Here is an 18,302-nt window from a genome sequence, read left to right on the forward strand (position 1 = left end):
TCCCAGAGTTCTTTTTCTGGGTATAGCTGGTTCAGTTCATTACTGCTCCATTAGAAATGATTTGGTTGATCTTGTTGCTGAGGATGGCCTGATCCATCAGAACTGGTCATCATCTAGTATTGTTGTTGAAGTATATAATGATCTCCTGGTCCTGCTCATTTCACTCAGCATCAGTTCGTTAAGTCTCTCCAGGCCTTTCTGAAATCATCCTGTTGGTCATTTCTTACAGAACAGTAATATTCCATAATTTTCATATACCACAATTTATTCAGCCATTCTCCAACTGATGGACATCCATTCAGTTTCCAGTTTCTAGCCACTACAAAAGGGCTGCCACAAACATTCGTGCACATACAGGTCCCTTTCCTTCTTTATAATCTCTTTGGGATATAAGCCCAGTAGTAACACTGCTGGATCAAAGGGTATGCACAGTTTGATAACTTTTTGAGCATAGTTCCAAACTACTCTCCAAAATGGTTGGATTGTTCACAACTCCACCAACAATGAATCAATGTCCCAGTTTTCCCACATCCCTCCAACAATCATCATTATTTTTTCCTGTCATCTTAACCAATCTGACAGGTGTGTAGTGGTATCTTAGAGTTGTCTTAATTTGCATTTCTCTGATTAATAATGACTTGGAGCATCTTTTCATATGACTAGAAATAGTTTCAATTTCTTCATCTGAGAATTGTCTGTTCATATCCTTTGACCATTTTTCAATTGGAGAATGGCTTGATTTTTATAAATTAGAGTTAATTCTCTATATATTTTGGAAATGAGGCCTTTATCAGAACCTTTGACTGTAAAAATATTTTCCCAGTTTATTGCTTCCCTTCTAATCTTGTCTGCATTAGTTTTGTTTGTACAAAAACTTTTCAGTTTGGTATAATCAAAATTTTCTATTTTGTGATCAGTAATGATCTCTAGTTCTGCTTTGGTCATAAATACCTTCCCCTTCCACAGGTCTGAGATGTAAACTATCCTATGTTCCTCTAATTTATTAATGATTTCATTCTTTATGCCTAGGTCATGAACCCATTTTGACCTTATCTTGGTGTACGGCGTTAAGTATGGATCAATGCCTAGTTTCTGCCATATTAGTTTCCAATTTTCCCAGCAATTTTTATCAAACAGTAAGTTCTTATCCCAAAAGCTGGGATCTTTGGGTTTGTCAAAGACTAGGTTGCTATATTTGTTGACTGTTTTATCCCTTGAACCTACTCTATTCCACTGATTAACTAATCTATTCCTTAGCCAATACCAAATAGTTTTGGTAACTGCTGCTCTATAATATAATTTTAGATCTGGTACAGCTAAGCCACCATCATTTGATTTTTTTTTCATTAATTCCCTTGAAATTCTTGACCTTTTGTTTTTCCATATGAACTTTGTTGTTATTTTTCTAGGTCATTAAAATAGTTTTTGGGAGTCTGATTGGTGTAGGCTAAATAAATAGATTAGTTTAGGTAATATTGTCATCTTTATTATATTTGCTCGCCCTATCCAAGAGCATTTAATATTTTTCCAATTGGTTAGATCAGACTTAATTTGTGTGAAAAGTGGTCTGTAATTTTGCTCATAAAGTTTCTGATTTTCCTTGGCAGATAGATTCCTAAATATTTTATATTATCAGTAGTTACTTTAAATGGAATTTCTCTTTGTAACTCTGACTGTTGGATTTTGTTAGTGATATATAAGAATGCTGATGACTTATGTGGGTTTATTTTATAACCAGCAACTTTGCTAAAGTTGTGGATTATTTCTAATAACTTTTAGCAGAATCTCTGGGGTTCTCTAAGTATACCATCATGTCATCGGCAAAGAGTGATAATTTGGCTTCCTCATTGCCTATTCTTATTCCTTTAATCTCTTTCTCAGCTCTTATTGCTATAGCTAGCGTTTCTAATACAATATTAAATAGTAACGGTGATAGTGGGCAACCTTGTTTCACTCAGATCTTATTGGGAATGGTTGCAGTTTGTCTCCATTACATATGATGCTTACTGATGGTTTTAAATAGATGCTGCTGATTATTTTAAGGAAAAGTCCATTTATTCCTATACTCTCAAGTGTTTTTAATAGGAATGGATGTTGGATTTTATCAAATGCTTTTTCTGCATCTATTGAGATGATCATATGGTTTTGTTAATTTGGTTATTAACATGGCCAATTATATTGATAGTTTTCCTAATATTGAACCAGCCCTGCATTCCTGGTATAAATCCTACTTGATCATAGTGTATTATCTTGGAGATGATTTTCTGTAGTCTTTTTGCTAATATCTTATTTAAGATTTTAGCATCAATATTCATTAGGGAGATTGGTCTATAATTTTCTTTCTCTGTTTTCAGCCTACCTGGTTTAGGTATCAGTACCATGTCTGTGTCATAGAAGGAATTTGGTAGGACTCCTTCATTCCCTATTTTATCAAATAATTTATATAGCATTGGGGCCAATTGTTCTTTAAATGTTTGGTAAAATTCACATGTAAATCCATCTGGTCCTGGGGATTTTTTCTTAGGGAAGAACTCATATTTCTAATACAATACCAATTAGTAATGATACTATTACTATGGATCTCCTGACTTCACACCTTGATCTCAGTGGAAAATATTGCAAATATTTGCTCTTGGTTTTTAGTTAGATACTTCTTATCATTGTAAGTGTTTTTAACAGTAATAAGTATTATATTTTGTCAAAAGCCTTTTTTGCATCTATTGAAATAATTGCATGATTTTTGATGGTTTTGGCATTCACATGTCAATAATTCTTATAACTTTCTAAATATTGAACCAACCCTGCAGCCTAATAGCTTATGATCTTTGTGACATATTGCTATAATCTTGTTATCAATTAAATTTTTTTCAACAATAATCATTAGGGAAATTGAGCTATAGTTTTCTTTGTTTTGACTCTTCCTAGTTTAATTATTAAGACTATATTTTTGCCATAGAAGGAATCTGATGGAACTCCTTAAATATTGCTGTTAGAATTTTTACTGGAATTACTTGTTCTTTAAATATTGGTAGATTTCACATAGATAAATCTATATATTTCTGTGTTATTTCCCCTTTGGGAATTAATTTATGGCATATTCAGTTTCTTTTTTTTCTAAGACAATTTATACTTTTGTAAATATTCATCCATTTCATTTATATTGCCAGTTTTCTTGATGGGCTTGACAAAATATCTCCTAATTACTTTTGGTTTTTCCCCCGTTGGTTGTAAATTTACTTTTTCATTGTTATTATGGTAATTTTGTTTTCTTTTTCTTGGTTAAATTATCTAATGGCTTATCTATTTTTTCCCTAAAATGTTTCTAGTTTTATTCAATTTTTTTTTAAAAATTTCAGTATTGTTACTATTCCTTAGGTTTTCAGGATTTCTATTTTGTTGTTTAATTGGGGGGGGGGGGAGGATTAATTTGTTGGGTTTTCTGAGATTTTTTTCGTTGCACATTCCATTTGTTGATTTACTCTTTTATTGATTAAAGAATGTAGAGATATTTTTCTCCTAATTACTGTTACCTGTCTCATTTGATCCTCATGACAACCCTAGTAGATAGGTACTGATATTGCCATTTTATAGGTGAGGAAACTGCAATTAAGTGACTTGTCCAGGATCAAACAGCTAGTGTCTGGGGGAGGATTTGAACTCAGGTTTTCCTAACTCCAAGCTCTATAATAGCCACCTTAATTGTCTATGGTACCATTTAGCAAAATGTAATTTCTTTATCTCTTTTAATTTGGTCAATTTTTGCTTTTGCTTGCTATTTCTGCCTCCTCCTTGTAACCTCCCACTCCGAGGCTACTCATTGCCAAGGCTATACATACCAATCTTCCCCCAATAGACATGGAGATGAGACTGATGTTAAGGTGCCAAACAGCCTTTCTTTATTAGTAATCTCAGTAGGTGTTAGCAGGAAGCAAGAAGTCTCTGCTTCTCTCTCTCTGCATCCCTGAAGCTCTCTACCTTTCTGCCGCTCTCTACTTCTCTCTGCATCCTTCTCCTTGCCCATGGCAAAGCTGGCTATTTATATTTACTCTCCTCTGGGATTACCCTGTGCTTAGTCCACTCAGCACTGAGTAGGTGGATCCGCAGAAGAGAGACACCTGGAGTTAGTGCTGCATCCTAAGAAAAGATCTAACACCTGTAAGACACAACCTCCTGCCTCAGAGGCCAATCTTCCTCCTACCTCCTGGGTTCACCCTACCAGCTGACATAGCATACAAAGCAATTCTCAGAAAGAAAGTCTTTAACACCTACTTGACTGAAATCTAATAGATTTTAGTCTAGCCCTTTATTTTAACCCTGTATTTTTCTGTTTCACGTATATTTTTTATAAACAATATGCTTTTGGATTCTAATTTCTAATGCATTCTATTGTCCTTTTCTATTTTATGGGTGAGTTTATTTTATCCCATTCACATTCACAGTTATGATTACTGTGTATTTCCCTCTATTTTGTACTTATATTCTTTATCTTGTCTCCTCATTTAGTATCTTTTTTTGCTTTTGATGCATTTTCTAATCTATCTTTATTCTTTTTCACTTAATCCTTCTTCCTATTTACCTGTTGGGTCAGGTGTATTTCTATACTATGTGTTTGTGTGTGAATGCATTCTTCCCTTTTAACCATTGCAGATGAGAATACAGTTCAGATGTAATCAGCTAATTGCTTTTTGCACACTCAACTTCTATGAGACTTCTCCTTTTCTTCTTTTTCCATTGCATTCCTCTTCTCCACTCATTTCATTCTTCTTTTGAAATGACCACAATACAACAGAATCACACCCATATTCTCTGAATAATTAGATCTCTGACCCTGGTGACAATAAAATTCTGAGGGGCTATAGGTATCATTTTCCTATAAAAGAAGGTTCATAAATTGTTATCAGGAAGCAAATTCAAAATGGAGTCATGGAAAGCAATGCAGTGAGTTCCTCTTCACAAACCCCTCTTACTAGATCTAAAAAGTTCGCTAGACTGAATTATGATGGGATTCCAGACAAAGTCACAGGCCTTTGTTGGCCCAGCTTGGTGAGAAGGGAAGTCTTCAGCCAGTGGACACCACTCAGGCTCAGGAGAACGCTAGTGCCCAGGAGGAAGCTGTGTATGAGGGAAAGGGGAGGGGTCTTGGACCCATAACAGGGCACCTCCCCCAGACCACACGGGGGCACTAGCAACAAGTGGCCAACTGGCAGCCTGCCCAGGCCCTGACTACAGATCTAGGATGTGGGGAGGAGGAGACCCATGGGGGGACCCTGTTGAGAAAAAAAAGTGTTTAGACAAAGGAGGAAATTCAGCAGCAATAGCAGCAGGAGAACTATGTGTTAGATATCAGGAAGAGAGAAGGGTCTTTTAACAACTAGTTCAACTTAGAGGAGTAACCAGGACAGAAATCACAGACCAAAGAAAGCCTAAAATTGTTCCTCTGAGACAACAGTTTTCCGGGTGGCTGATGGGGCAGAGTCCAATAACAATATGCTCTTGTTGAGACTGAAACCCAGGTCAGGAACTTGCAGAGCTCAGACCAGGGAGGCAATAGCATTCAGACTTTGTCCTAGATCAGACCACTTTGGAAAACACTGAAAAACTTAAAGGTTCTCAGACTCTGGAATAACATCAAACCTCAATAAAGCAGCAAAAAGACAAGCCTAAGTTTCCCTCCACAAGAGCTACAGAGCACAAACAAACAAAAAAGGACCTCACAATAAAGAACTATAATTCTCATAGGATACTAAAGACACAAAAGAGAATGACCCCAAAGTATCTCCAGTCACTGCATCAGAAAACACACACATGCGCACACACACACAAACAGAGAGAGAGAGAGAGAGAGAGAGAGAGAGATTGGACACAACAAATTCAACCAGAATTCCTAGAAGAGATAAAGCAAGAGTTAGTTTTTTTTTTTTAATTAAAAAATATTTTTATAAATAGAAAAGAGCACTTGAGGAAAAAATTGGAAATGAGACCTATGGAAGAAAGAATTTGGAAGAGAATAAAGGATTTGGCACAAAAGATGCAAAATCTTTCTAAGCAACGAACTTCCTGAAAATTCATATAGAACCAAGTGAATCCATCGGGCAACAAGAAATATCAAAGTCAAAAAAAGCTTTTAAAAAAAATAGAAGAAAATATATGGCATCTCATGACAAAAACAACTGTTCTGGAAAAGAAATCAATGAGAAAAGATTTAAAAATCATTGAAATGTCTGAATGCCATGACCAAAACCAAACCAAACCAAACCAAAACAAAACAAACAAACAAACAAAAAAAAAACACCAAAAAACAAAAAAACCAACAAAGCTTAGGTCTATATTTCAAGAAATCTAAAACTGCCTAGATCTCTTAGAACTAGAAGACAAAATAAAAATAGAATTCCATAGTCACCTCTTGAAAACAAAAATCCCAACATGAAAACTTCCAGAAAAATCATAGCCAAAATCAAGAGCTTTTAAGGGGAAAAAAAGGATGTATGTATATATATGTATATATTATATGTATGTATATATGTACTGTGTATATGGTATACATATACATTGCTAGGAGCCAGAAAGAAAGAATTCAAATATCAGTAAGCCACAATTGGGATCACACATGATTTAGCAGCCATCACCATATAGGATTGGAATACTTGGAATATGATATTCCAGAAGACAAAGGATATGGGCTAACAGCCAAGAACTTTCCTAGCAATATAATGCTTTGGGGGGAAATGGAGTTTTAATAAAAGAAAGGAATTCCAAATATTCTTTATAAAAAGATTAAATTTGTGGAGAAACCTCAGTGTTATAAACAACTAGTGAAGAGAAATATGAGAGAATGAACAATGATAAAAGACTAAATCAGCTGCTTACATTCAAATGTGGAGAGATCATGTGTTTTTTCTGGTCCTTATCAATATTTATAAAGACAGTCCAATTAATCAAGGCCATATAACCATTCTGTATCTGGATGATTTTAGGAATGGAAAGAGGAAGAGAAATATACTAGGGGGAAGAAAAAGGAAGGTTAGCAAAAATTTTCTCACATAATAGGATGCATAAGGAGAATGCATAAGTAGATGCTATACCAATTAGGAGGGGGATAGGAAACCACTTAACATTAGAACCTTATTCTCACCTGAACGGATCAAAAGAAGAAAAGAGTAAACACACATTTGGATATAGAAATACATTTCACTCAAAAGTAGAATAAGGAAAGAGGATAAGGGAGAAGAGGAATGGAGGGGGAGTTAAGGTAAGGATTAGTCCTAAGCAAAATGAATTCTAACAATGTTAAAAAATGACTCTTTTTGAGGTGAAAAAAATTAAAATCTGAGAGGTCACCCAAAAATTGGGAAATAGATGAACAAGTTATTTTGTATATAAATAAAGGAATTATGGCACACATAAATATATGATATATAAATATAAGAATAATGGCATAAATATAAGAATTTTGTATTATGCTGAACTCTTTATCAGGATAATAGTCAACTAGGATTCTAAAGGACTAATGATGAAAAATATACCCATCAAAAATATCAAGTGCTCCGAATGTTTGTGGCAGCCCTTTTTGTAGTGGCTAAAAACTGGAAACTGAATGGATGTCCATCAGTTGGAGAATGGTTGAATAAATTGTGGTATATGAAAATTATGGAATATTACTGTTCTGTAAGAAATGACCAACAGGATGATTTCAGAAAGGCCTGGAGAGACTTACATGAACTGATGCTGAGTGAAATGAGCAGGACCAGGAGATCATTATATACTTCAACAACAATACTATATGATGACCAGTTCTGATGGACCTGGCCATCCTCAGCAACTAGATCAACCAAATCATTTCCAATGGAGCAGTAATGAACTGAACCAGCTATGCCCAGAAAAAGAACTCTGGGAGATGACTAAAACCATTACATTGAATTCCTAATCCCTATATTTATGCCCACCTGCATTTTTGATTTCCTTCACAAGCTAATTGTACAATATTTCAGAGTCTGATTCTTTTCTACAGCAAAATAACGTTTTGGTCAGGTATACTTATTGTGTATCTAATTTATATTTTAATGTATTTAACATCTACTGGTCATCCTGCCATCTAGGGAGGGTGGGGGGTAAGAGGTGAAAAATTGGAACAAGAAGTTTGGCAATTGTTAATGCTGTAAAGTTACCCATGTATATATCCTGTAAATAAAAGGCTATTAAATTTAAAAAAAAAAAAAAAGTAAATGCTAAAAAAAAAAAAAAAAATCAAGTGCTCATGGGAAGGCCAAGCAAATAAAATAAAAACAACAATACTACCTAAATCAATCTACTAATATTTAGTGCCATACCAGTAAAAGTCCCAAGAAATTATTTTACAGATATAGAAAGAATAACAAAGTTATCTGAAAGAACAAAAGGTCAAGACTTTCAAGGGAATTAATGAAAAAAAGAATGCCATTCAGGCCATTCACCAATTGATGAATGGTCAAAGGATATGAACAAACAATTTTCAGAAGAAGAAATTAAAATCATTTCTAGTCATATGAAAAAGTGCTCTAAGTCACTATTGATTAGAGAAATGCAAAATAAGACAACTCTGAGATACTACTACACACCTCTCAGATTGGCTAAAATGACAAGAAAAGATAATGATGAATGTTGGAGAGGATGTGGGAAAACTGGGACACTGATACATTGTTGGTGGAACTATGAACAGATGCAACTATTCTGGAGACCAAATTGGAACTATACTCAAAGAGCTATCAAACTGTGCATACCCTTTGATCCAGCAGTGTTTCTGCTGGGCTTACATCTCAAAGAAATCTTAAAGAAGGGAAAGGGACCTAGATGTGCCAAAATGTTTGTGACAGCCCTTTTTGTAGTGACTAGAAATTGGCAACTGAGTAGACGCCCATCAATTGGAGAATGGCTGAATAAATTGTGGCATATGAATGTTATGGAATATTATTGTTCTGTAAGAAACCATCAGCGGGATGATTTCAGAAAGGCCCGGAGAGACTTACATAAACTGATGCTAAGTGAAATGAGCAGAACCAGGAGATCATTATACCAGGAGATGATCAATTTTGATGGACCAATTGACTCTAACAGTGAGATGATTGAGGCCAATTCCAATGATCTTGTGATAGAGAGCCATCTACACCCAAAAAGAGGACTATGGGAATTGAATGTGGATCACAACATAGTATTTTCACTCTTTTTGTTGTTGTTTGCTTGCATTTTGTTTTCTTTCTCATTTTTTTCCCTTTTTAATCAGATTTTTCTTGGGCAGCAAGATAATTGTACAAATATGTATACATATATTGGATTTAACATGTATTTTAACATATATTTGATTACCTGCCATCTAGGAGAAGGGCTGGAGCTGGGGCGGGGGGAGGAAGGGAAAATTTGGAACACAAGCTTTTGCAAGGGTCAATGTTGAAAAATTATCCATGCATATGTTTTGAAAATAAAAAGCTTTAATAAAAAAAAGAAAATATATATATATGCCCATCTCATAGAGAAGTTAAAGATTCAGATTGCAGAATGCAATGGAGTATTTTTAAAGACATGACCAATGTGAGAAATTTTTTTTTTGATTGACTGTGTATGATGGATTTTGTTTTGCATATATTCTCTTCAAAGCAGGAGGAAGGGTTGTTATTATAGGGTTACACAGTGGATCTTGGCTAATTAAAATAATACATACATATTAAAACATATACATATATAGAAACAAAGGCAATTGGTAATTCTCATCAAAATGATGACCAAAAATTGCTGAGGATTTAGGCTGGAGCATTCTTTTGATCATTGTTGATGAGTTTTGCCAGAGAGAGCCAAATTCTAATACTTCCTCTCTGCCATCTTAATTCTATCCTGCCACTCAGGATTTAGAGCAAGGTTTTAACTTGGGATCAATGAATGTGTTATTTTTTTTAAAAAAACTCTATATTTTAATATTCATTCCTTTTGTAATCTTATACACACACATATATAAATTTAAAAACATTATTTTGAGACGGGGAACAGATTGACAGAAAGGTTCATAACATACGAAAAAGGTTAAAAACCTAAGAATTTTAAGAATTGAAACCGAATTAAATTAAAACCTTAATTAAAAAAAAATTTAAAAATTGGGTGGGGAGCAGATAACAGACTGACACTTCAGGAAAATCATGGCAGCTGATTAAAGGATGGATAGAATCAGGGAGACATGAGGCAGATAGAGCAATTAGAAGGCTATTCCAAGAGTCCAGATGAGACGTGAATTAGGATGATAGCTATGTGATCCTGCAAGAGGAGAGGGGTAAGGTTTGGCAAGAGATCAGTTATCAAGGGTAAATCAAGAGAAAGAAAGGGCACCAAGATTGTGAGTGTGACCAAGCAGTTGGTTATCCAGAGCTGAAGCTCAGGAGAGGGATTAGGGATGACAAGTAGATTTGGAAATCATCTGCATAGAGATAATAATTGAACTCATAGAAATTGATGAGATCATCATTTCTTCAACTGAGAGTATTAAAAAAAAAACAGAACTGAGCCATGGACAATAACCAGTTAGTGGGTGTGACACAACTGAGAAGGGGTCAAGAGGGAAGCAGTGACAAACACTCAGGAGTGAGCATCCTTAAGAGAAGGTTGTCAATAATCCAATAATGCAGAAATGACAAAAAAGGATAAGGCTTGAGAAAAGACCACTAGATTTGGCAATTAAAAGATCATTGATACTTGGTAAAGAACACTTCAGTTGAAGGATGAGATTAGAAGGCAGGCTATAGATTTTAGATGAGAGTAGGAAGAGAGAAATTAGTTACTAATTATCAATAGGGTTTTTCAAGAAGTTATCTGAGGAGAGGAAAGAGAGAGAACTACAACTTTTAGGCATTGGTGGGGTCAAGTGAAGATTTGATTTTTTGTTTTTAAGAATGAGTATGCTAGGCATATTTGTAAGCAGCTGGAAAAAAAGCCAGGAAAGACTGAGGAATGTGAAATGAGTGAGGATAATAGTGCAGGTAATCCAATGGAGATATCAGGAGGAAATGGCTTGGTGCTACCTGAGGATGGGTTGTTTTAGTAAGCAGAAGGGTCACTTTAGAGACTGGATTAAAGGAAAAGGTTGGATAATCTTTTCAGGTCAGAGAGTTGAAAGATGAAGCAGAAAGGGCAAATGACTTAAATTTGGTATTGTTGTTGAAGAATGAGGCCAGGTTGTTAACAAAGAGTTGAGTGAGCAAATGTTAACAAGGAAACTTGAAAAGAAAATGTTTGGAACACCTGTTGTGAGTAGTGAAATAGGTTTTTTGTTTTATTTTTTGAGTAGTGGAATAGTAATATTGCCTTGTGACGACCCAATTGAGATTAGTTATTATAAATTTATAGTTAAACTCAGTAAAAATAGTTTGATTCAATTCCTATTCTGCAGCAGTTGAGTAGGCTCAAAGAAAGAGAAATAACACTAATTGGGTTTGGCAAGGTGTGACTGGACAAGAGAACATAAGAGTAAAGAGCTGAAGACAGTGTCAAATTAAACAGTGTAGAGACGGGTGATAGCCTGGGAAAATCCTGAGGGATAGAGATTTTGGAGATCATGATGAAAGAGATGTGAGATAAGGAGGAGATAAGATTAAGATCAGATAAAGGAAGTCCAGAGTTCTTGGAAGCACAATATTTGTGAGTGATATCAAGATCAAGAGTATAACTCTTCATATACCTGTGTGTAGCTGAGGTAAAGTGAAGGAGTAGGACATGTGTGTTGAGTAGATGATTAAATAACTGGGATGTTATACATGAACTGATGCTGAGTGAAATGAGCAGGACCAGGAGATCATTATATACTTCAACAACAATACTATATGATGATCAATTCTGATGGACGTGGCCCTCTTCAACAATGAGATGAACCAAATCAGTCCCAATAGAGCAGTAATGAATTGAACCAGCTACACCCAGCGAAAGAACTCGGAAATGAGTGTGAACCACTACATAGAATTTCCTTCACAGGTTAATTGTACATTATTTCAAAGTCCAATTCTTCTTGTGCAGCAAAACAACTGTATGGACATGTATACATATATTGTATTTAACATATACTTTAACATATTTAACATGTATTGGTCTACCTGCCATCTGGGGAGGGGATGGGAAGGAGGAGGGGAAAAATTGGAACAAAAGGCTTTGCAAAGGTCAATGCTGAAAAATTACCCATGCCTATATCTTGTAAATAAAAAAGCTATAATAAAAAAAAAAAACTGGGAAGTTAGGGTCTTTGAAGGAGCATTAATGATTTAGTCTCTTAGAATTAAGGATTTGTGGTTCAGAGTGGGGTTTTTGAGCCAGCCATTGAATAAATTGAGAAAGGAAAATTTTCTAGGAATTCAATAGGTAACTACAAGAATCTTGATTGAGTGATAAATTTGGGTTAATAAACTTCAAAAGAGGAGAGGTTGCTATAGAATGGAATAATGGCGATAGAAATCAAGGACAATTCTGATACTACCACCATGATCAATGAAGGGAAAAGGGAGGATGGATAAAAGTTAAACCTATATTGAACAAGGGAATCTAAATTGAGAGGGCCATATTTCAATGAATGCAAAAGATGAAAGGAGAGAGAAGGTTTAAGATGAAATCTGTCTGGATCTAAGTTTCCTCTCTGTGAAATAAGGGAATTGGATTATTTTTAAGGTCTCTTCTAATTCTAAGTTTACAATTTTATTATACATGAACCATTTAGTTTTTAATCTGTTATGTATAGGGATTGTATAATTTTCAAGGTGTTATAAAGGGACAGTGAATCTGTGTTATGTTTAGATTTTTAGCATCAGTTATGATAACTATTTACATTTCTCTAGCATTTTGAAATACTTTTAACATCTACTGTTGTGATGTGAAAAAACTTTGAAGATAGGTCCAAAATCAATGATTTGTTTTTCATATGAGTCAGGTTCCTTATCTATAAAATGGGAATAAAAATATTTTTCATGATCTGCTTTACTAGATTACTTCAAAAAAAGTAGTGTGATTTTTATAAATGCCGGGACTTAAAGCTGGAAGAGATTGTAAATTCAAGCCCTGATCCTACCAATAACTATGGAATGTGAGGCAAGTCATAGGATCATAAGATTTAGATGGGGAATGGGAATTTTAGATAATTTGGTTCAGGTTTTTAACCTATAGGTTCTTGAACCCTCCCAAAGGGCAATGATCTCTTGGTAAATACCAACTACTTCTGGGAGGGAAATGAAGGGTGATAATTTTAAGTGATCTCCTGGGGCACAATCTCTTCTTCCATAATCTGGAAGTTTTCAGTCAGCTTTTATATGAGCAATGGACACCCCCCCCCCCCCCCCCAATTTTGTTAATCTCAGCTGGAGTAGAATCAGCACCAGGTGCTTTGCCACATAAAATGAGCCTAATGGTATTCAAAACCTCTTCTTCAATTGTGACTTCAGTTAGGAAATGACTGATTTTAATCTGAGGTAAACAGTCAGTAGCTTCAGCATTGATGACAGTCTGTTGAGAACACTATGGAATTGTTAAGCCCATATCTTTAGAATTATATTAGTCAACGTGGCTCCATCAGCACCTAGTAGCTGAGATACACAATTGACCTTTGGCCCATAAATTTCCTTCAGTGCATCATAAAGTGCTTTGAATTGTTACTATTAGCATAAAATTGAATTTTATCTGTCTTCTTACTGAGCTAAGATTCCTGCATCTCCCTAAATTTTGATAGCACTTTATATTTGATGGAATTCAAAGCTACCTTCTTAAGAGATGAATGAACTGTCCTAGTGGAGTTCTTGTTTTCCATTTAGCAGTTTCTGAATTTTCCCATCATTTTCATCATACCACTCTTGATGTTCGTCAGTGTTCTGACTCAGATGAGCAAATGCAGTGCTATACAACAAATCTCTGAAAGCTGCCCACTTTTGCCAGTTGTGTGTGGATCAATTTATCTTCCAAGTTAGCCACAAATTGTTTCCTCTCAGAGAAGTGTTCTAATAGGTAATTTTTCTGGTAGTTTTCTTCTTAAAAGCCAAAACTAAAGTGAATAGAGTATTGGTGCATGATTTTTTTGTTTGCAGATCACTGTACACTCACTGCAGCCTCTGAAGCTGAGATACAACAAAGTATGGATAAATTCTCTGCTGCTTGTGCTAATTTTGGCCTAACAATTAACATTAAGAAAACACAGGAACTCTATCATTCAGCATCACAACAAACCATATGTGAAACCATTAGTTACAGCAAATGGAGAAATATTGAATGCTGTGGATAAGTTCACTTACCTTAACAGTTTACAATCGAGGAATTGATAATGAGGTTGGTACATGCACTGCTAGCTTGGTGTTTGGGAGGCTCTGAAGGAAAATATGGGATAGTAGAAGCATTAGATTGACTACTAAACTAAAGGCCTCCAGACCTATTGGGCTGACTTCATTGATGAATGCCTGTGAAACCTGTACAGTATACCAGAGTCATTCCAGGAAACGGAATCACTTCCATATGAATTGTTTTAGGAAGTTTCTGAAGATCTCCTGGTAGGATAAGATACCAGACACCAAGGGCCTTTCCTGAACTAAACTGCCAAGCATTTTAACTCTACTGGAGAGCACAACTTTATTGGGCTGGCCTGGCCCCATTGTTAGAATGCCAAATGTACACTTGCCAAAAAGATTATTTAATGGAGAACTCACACAGGGCAAGCGCTCCCAAGATGGTCAGAAAAAGCCATACAAGGATATTCTCAAGGTCTCTCTTTAAGGATTTTAGAATTGATTGTATGATATGCGAGTCATTGGCACAGTACTACCCAGCATGGCATGCCCTCATCAGAGAAGATGCTGGGCTCTATAAGGAAGCAGAATTGAAGTAGCTCAGAAGAAATGCGAGATGCGCCAAGTTAAAGAAGCCATCTCAAATATTCATAGGGACTCTTTGTGCCTATGATTCCATTTTGCCAAGCCGGCCAAACAGGCCGACCTGTGCCAGAGCATTCTGAACTTGTATTGGTCTGATCAGCCAGTCATACACACTGTAATTCACCTCTAACCTAGGGATATCATTTTGGTCCTCTTTGAGAATGAAGGACAACAACCAACATTACTGACAATTTCTCCATCATTTAAGTCCCAACAATCAAAACTATAAACCATGACTTGTAGTTTACCAATTCTTAAGTATAAATGTGAACATTTAAAATTTAATGATCAACTAACCAATAAGACATAGCTCCTGCACACCACTGAGTCTGTGGACAGATTCCAGAGGACTTGTGGATTTGTTTTAAAATACTTTGATAAGTATTTCAGTATAATTGATTTCTTTTGTAATCCTATGTATTTTCTTTTATCCTAAAGACCATCCAAAGGTATATGACACCCCCAGAGCCTAGTCAAACTTTATTTTACAGATTAAAAAAAAAGAAAGATTTGTCTGAGATTACTTGGTTTCCTGATGTGTAAAAAAAGTCATAAGAATATCTGTTTTACTTTTTAGGACCATTATGAAGATAAAATGAAATAATGTATGCAAAAGGATCTAATCTTATTTAAAAATATACAATCATAACTTGAAAAAGTTAAAAATCATATTTAGAAATAAAGCCTATTTTAAAATAATTGTACCATTTTGTTAAATTCAGCTTTAGATTTATTCAATGCTTGAATCTAGAAAAAATGCTTAGTATATAAGAAAACTAATTTATGAATGTAAACTGTTTGCATTTTTGTTTTTCTTCCTGGGTTATTTTTACCTTCTAAATCCAATTCTTCCTGTGCAACAAGAGAACTGCTCAGTTCAGCATACATATATTGTATCTAGGATATACTGTGACATATTTAACATGTCTATTTTGGACTGTTCCCTTTTAAAGTGAAATTGAATATATTATTATCACAACTGACATTTTCTCTTAAGTATTAAAAAATAAAAAATGTTAAATTCTTTTCTAAAGTATGTTCTGTTTCAGACATATAGATGAAAAGGGAAGTCATCAAATACAGATTGGGGGAAAAAAAGAGAAACTGGGTTATTGTTTAACACTACAAATTTTTTTTTTCTGCTTTTCCTATAAATTAGTTTTCTTTTTTTTTTCCCAGAGGATTTTTATTTTTTTTCTTTTTCTTCCCCTCCTCTCCTCCCCTCCCCTCCATAATTATAACTTTTTATTGACAGAACCATGCTAGGGTAATTTTTTACATTATCCCTTGCACTCACTTCTTTTCCAACTTTTTCCCTCCATCCCTCCACCCCCTCCCCCAGATGGCAAGCAGTCCTATACATGTTAAATCTGTATAAGTCAAGACAGTGACAAAGAAATGGGAAACTGAGATGAGGGTTAAAGAAAACTAAATATTGATGTTTTTCATCCTTTCATGCTACCAGCTAGACCATGCAATATTTATGGACATGATACTCAAGACAGAAAGATAGTGAACAATGAAAGCAAGCATATATGACAGGTGATGCCTACCTACCCTTGGTCTATAGGAACTTTCCCTTCAACATAGATCTCAACTTTTCTACATTATTTGTTAAATCCAGGGAATCGCTTGAGGCAAGCAAGAAGTTAAGTTACCTGCCTAGAGTCACAAAGCTAAAAAGTTTCAGGGTCAGGATTTCAACGTGGGGGACTTTCTGAGGCCAACCTCACCACTCTTATCCACTATTACCAGAGTGGTACTACTACATATGTTACTACTACTATATTATAGACATAGGATTACATAGTAATCCTATTTTATTCCTAATTCTAAATTACTGTGTAATCCAATTAAGTAGTAAATTTTTAATTATTCAGAGGCAAGTAATCTAGGTAATCAACTCTCAGAGAGTAGATTTCATTATGTCTCTCACATGTACTTTAGGCATATATTGTATAATTAACTCAAATAATTCTCACTAATTAATTAGAACAATATTGTAATTAGACTTTTTAGTTTTCCCTGAGTCAACTCCAACAGTTTAACAAACTTCTCAGTTGTGAGATTTTTTTCATCATTCGAAGTTAAGAATAATTCTGGATCCAGAAAAAACATTTGGATTAGGTGGTTATTAAGATTCAAGACCATGGGTGAAAACTTAATACTGGGTGAGAAGCATGCTGGGAAGCAAAGGAAGAGGAAGGGATTGAACCAGGTCATTGAAAATTATATAGTTTAACTATATAATTTAAAAAGCATTTAAAAACTTCATTTTTTATAATGAAGAAAAATGAGCTGTGATAGATAATGGTTTAGTTATGTAAAAGGAAGGCTCAGATTAGTTATACTTTTTCTAAATTCAGATTTGGATTAGAAGGGAATGACAGGTACAAGTAAATGATGACGTAAGAGACACAGGCTACACACATAAATAGTACCTATTTCAACAGTCTTTGTAACAAAGACAAAGTTACAGAATGTACCATAACATGTGAGACAGGTTCTGAGATGGCCATATAATGGTGAATGGTTCTAAGACTAATAAACTCTGCATGCGATCTTTTGATGGGCTTGATATCTAAATGTTCACCTGTGTCAATTTGGAAAATAGATAAGAAGTATTTCAGTTATGTTGCTTCTTTTGGCTATCTCTTTGGGTTTCATGGGTTCAAGAATACTTTTTCTGCAGGTAACTCCATAATATCTAACTCTTAAGGATAATTTCTCCAATCAATTTGATAAATTTATTAGACACTAAGCCTTTGTTTGTCTGAAAGCACTTCTACTTATAGAATATAGATGTACTCTTTGGAGCCTTGTTAAAATGACAATAACTTGCTGATTCAAACCTAGTCACTAAGACTAAATATTTTATCATCTTATAAAATGCCATTGAGCACAGCCTTAATCTTGCTAATGAACTCTAGTCATCTATTAGATTGCCTTCTAAATTTTACTTTGATATTCTCAGTGTTTGAGGCCCAACTCATATAAAATGGACTAATAATTTTCTTAAAAATTCATCCTTTTTCCAAACTTCCCTATTATTTATTTACTGATAGGACCACCGTCCTGCCTTACACCTCCAGGACCTTTACTGTCCCAAGCTAATCAGTTGCTACAATTTGTTAACCTTATAGTCACAACATTTTTCCATTTACACATCCTCTGCCCTAGTTCAGGTTTTCATCAACTTTCATTTAGATTATTTTAATGGTCTCTTTAGTGTACTCCCTAATTGTAGTCTATTTCTCTGATCTTTTACATCCTCATACAACTGGTAAAATGATATTACTAAAACACATTTTTAGCCACTTTAATTCCTATCCCTCAATTCAGAGCTTCAACAGGTTTTTTCAAGAATAATTTATAGAATTTTAGTTGGCATTTATT

The sequence above is a fragment of the Sarcophilus harrisii genome, chromosome 4 (assembly GCF_902635505.1).
Source record: "Sarcophilus harrisii chromosome 4, mSarHar1.11, whole genome shotgun sequence".
Classification (NCBI taxonomy): domain Eukaryota; kingdom Metazoa; phylum Chordata; class Mammalia; order Dasyuromorphia; family Dasyuridae; genus Sarcophilus; species Sarcophilus harrisii.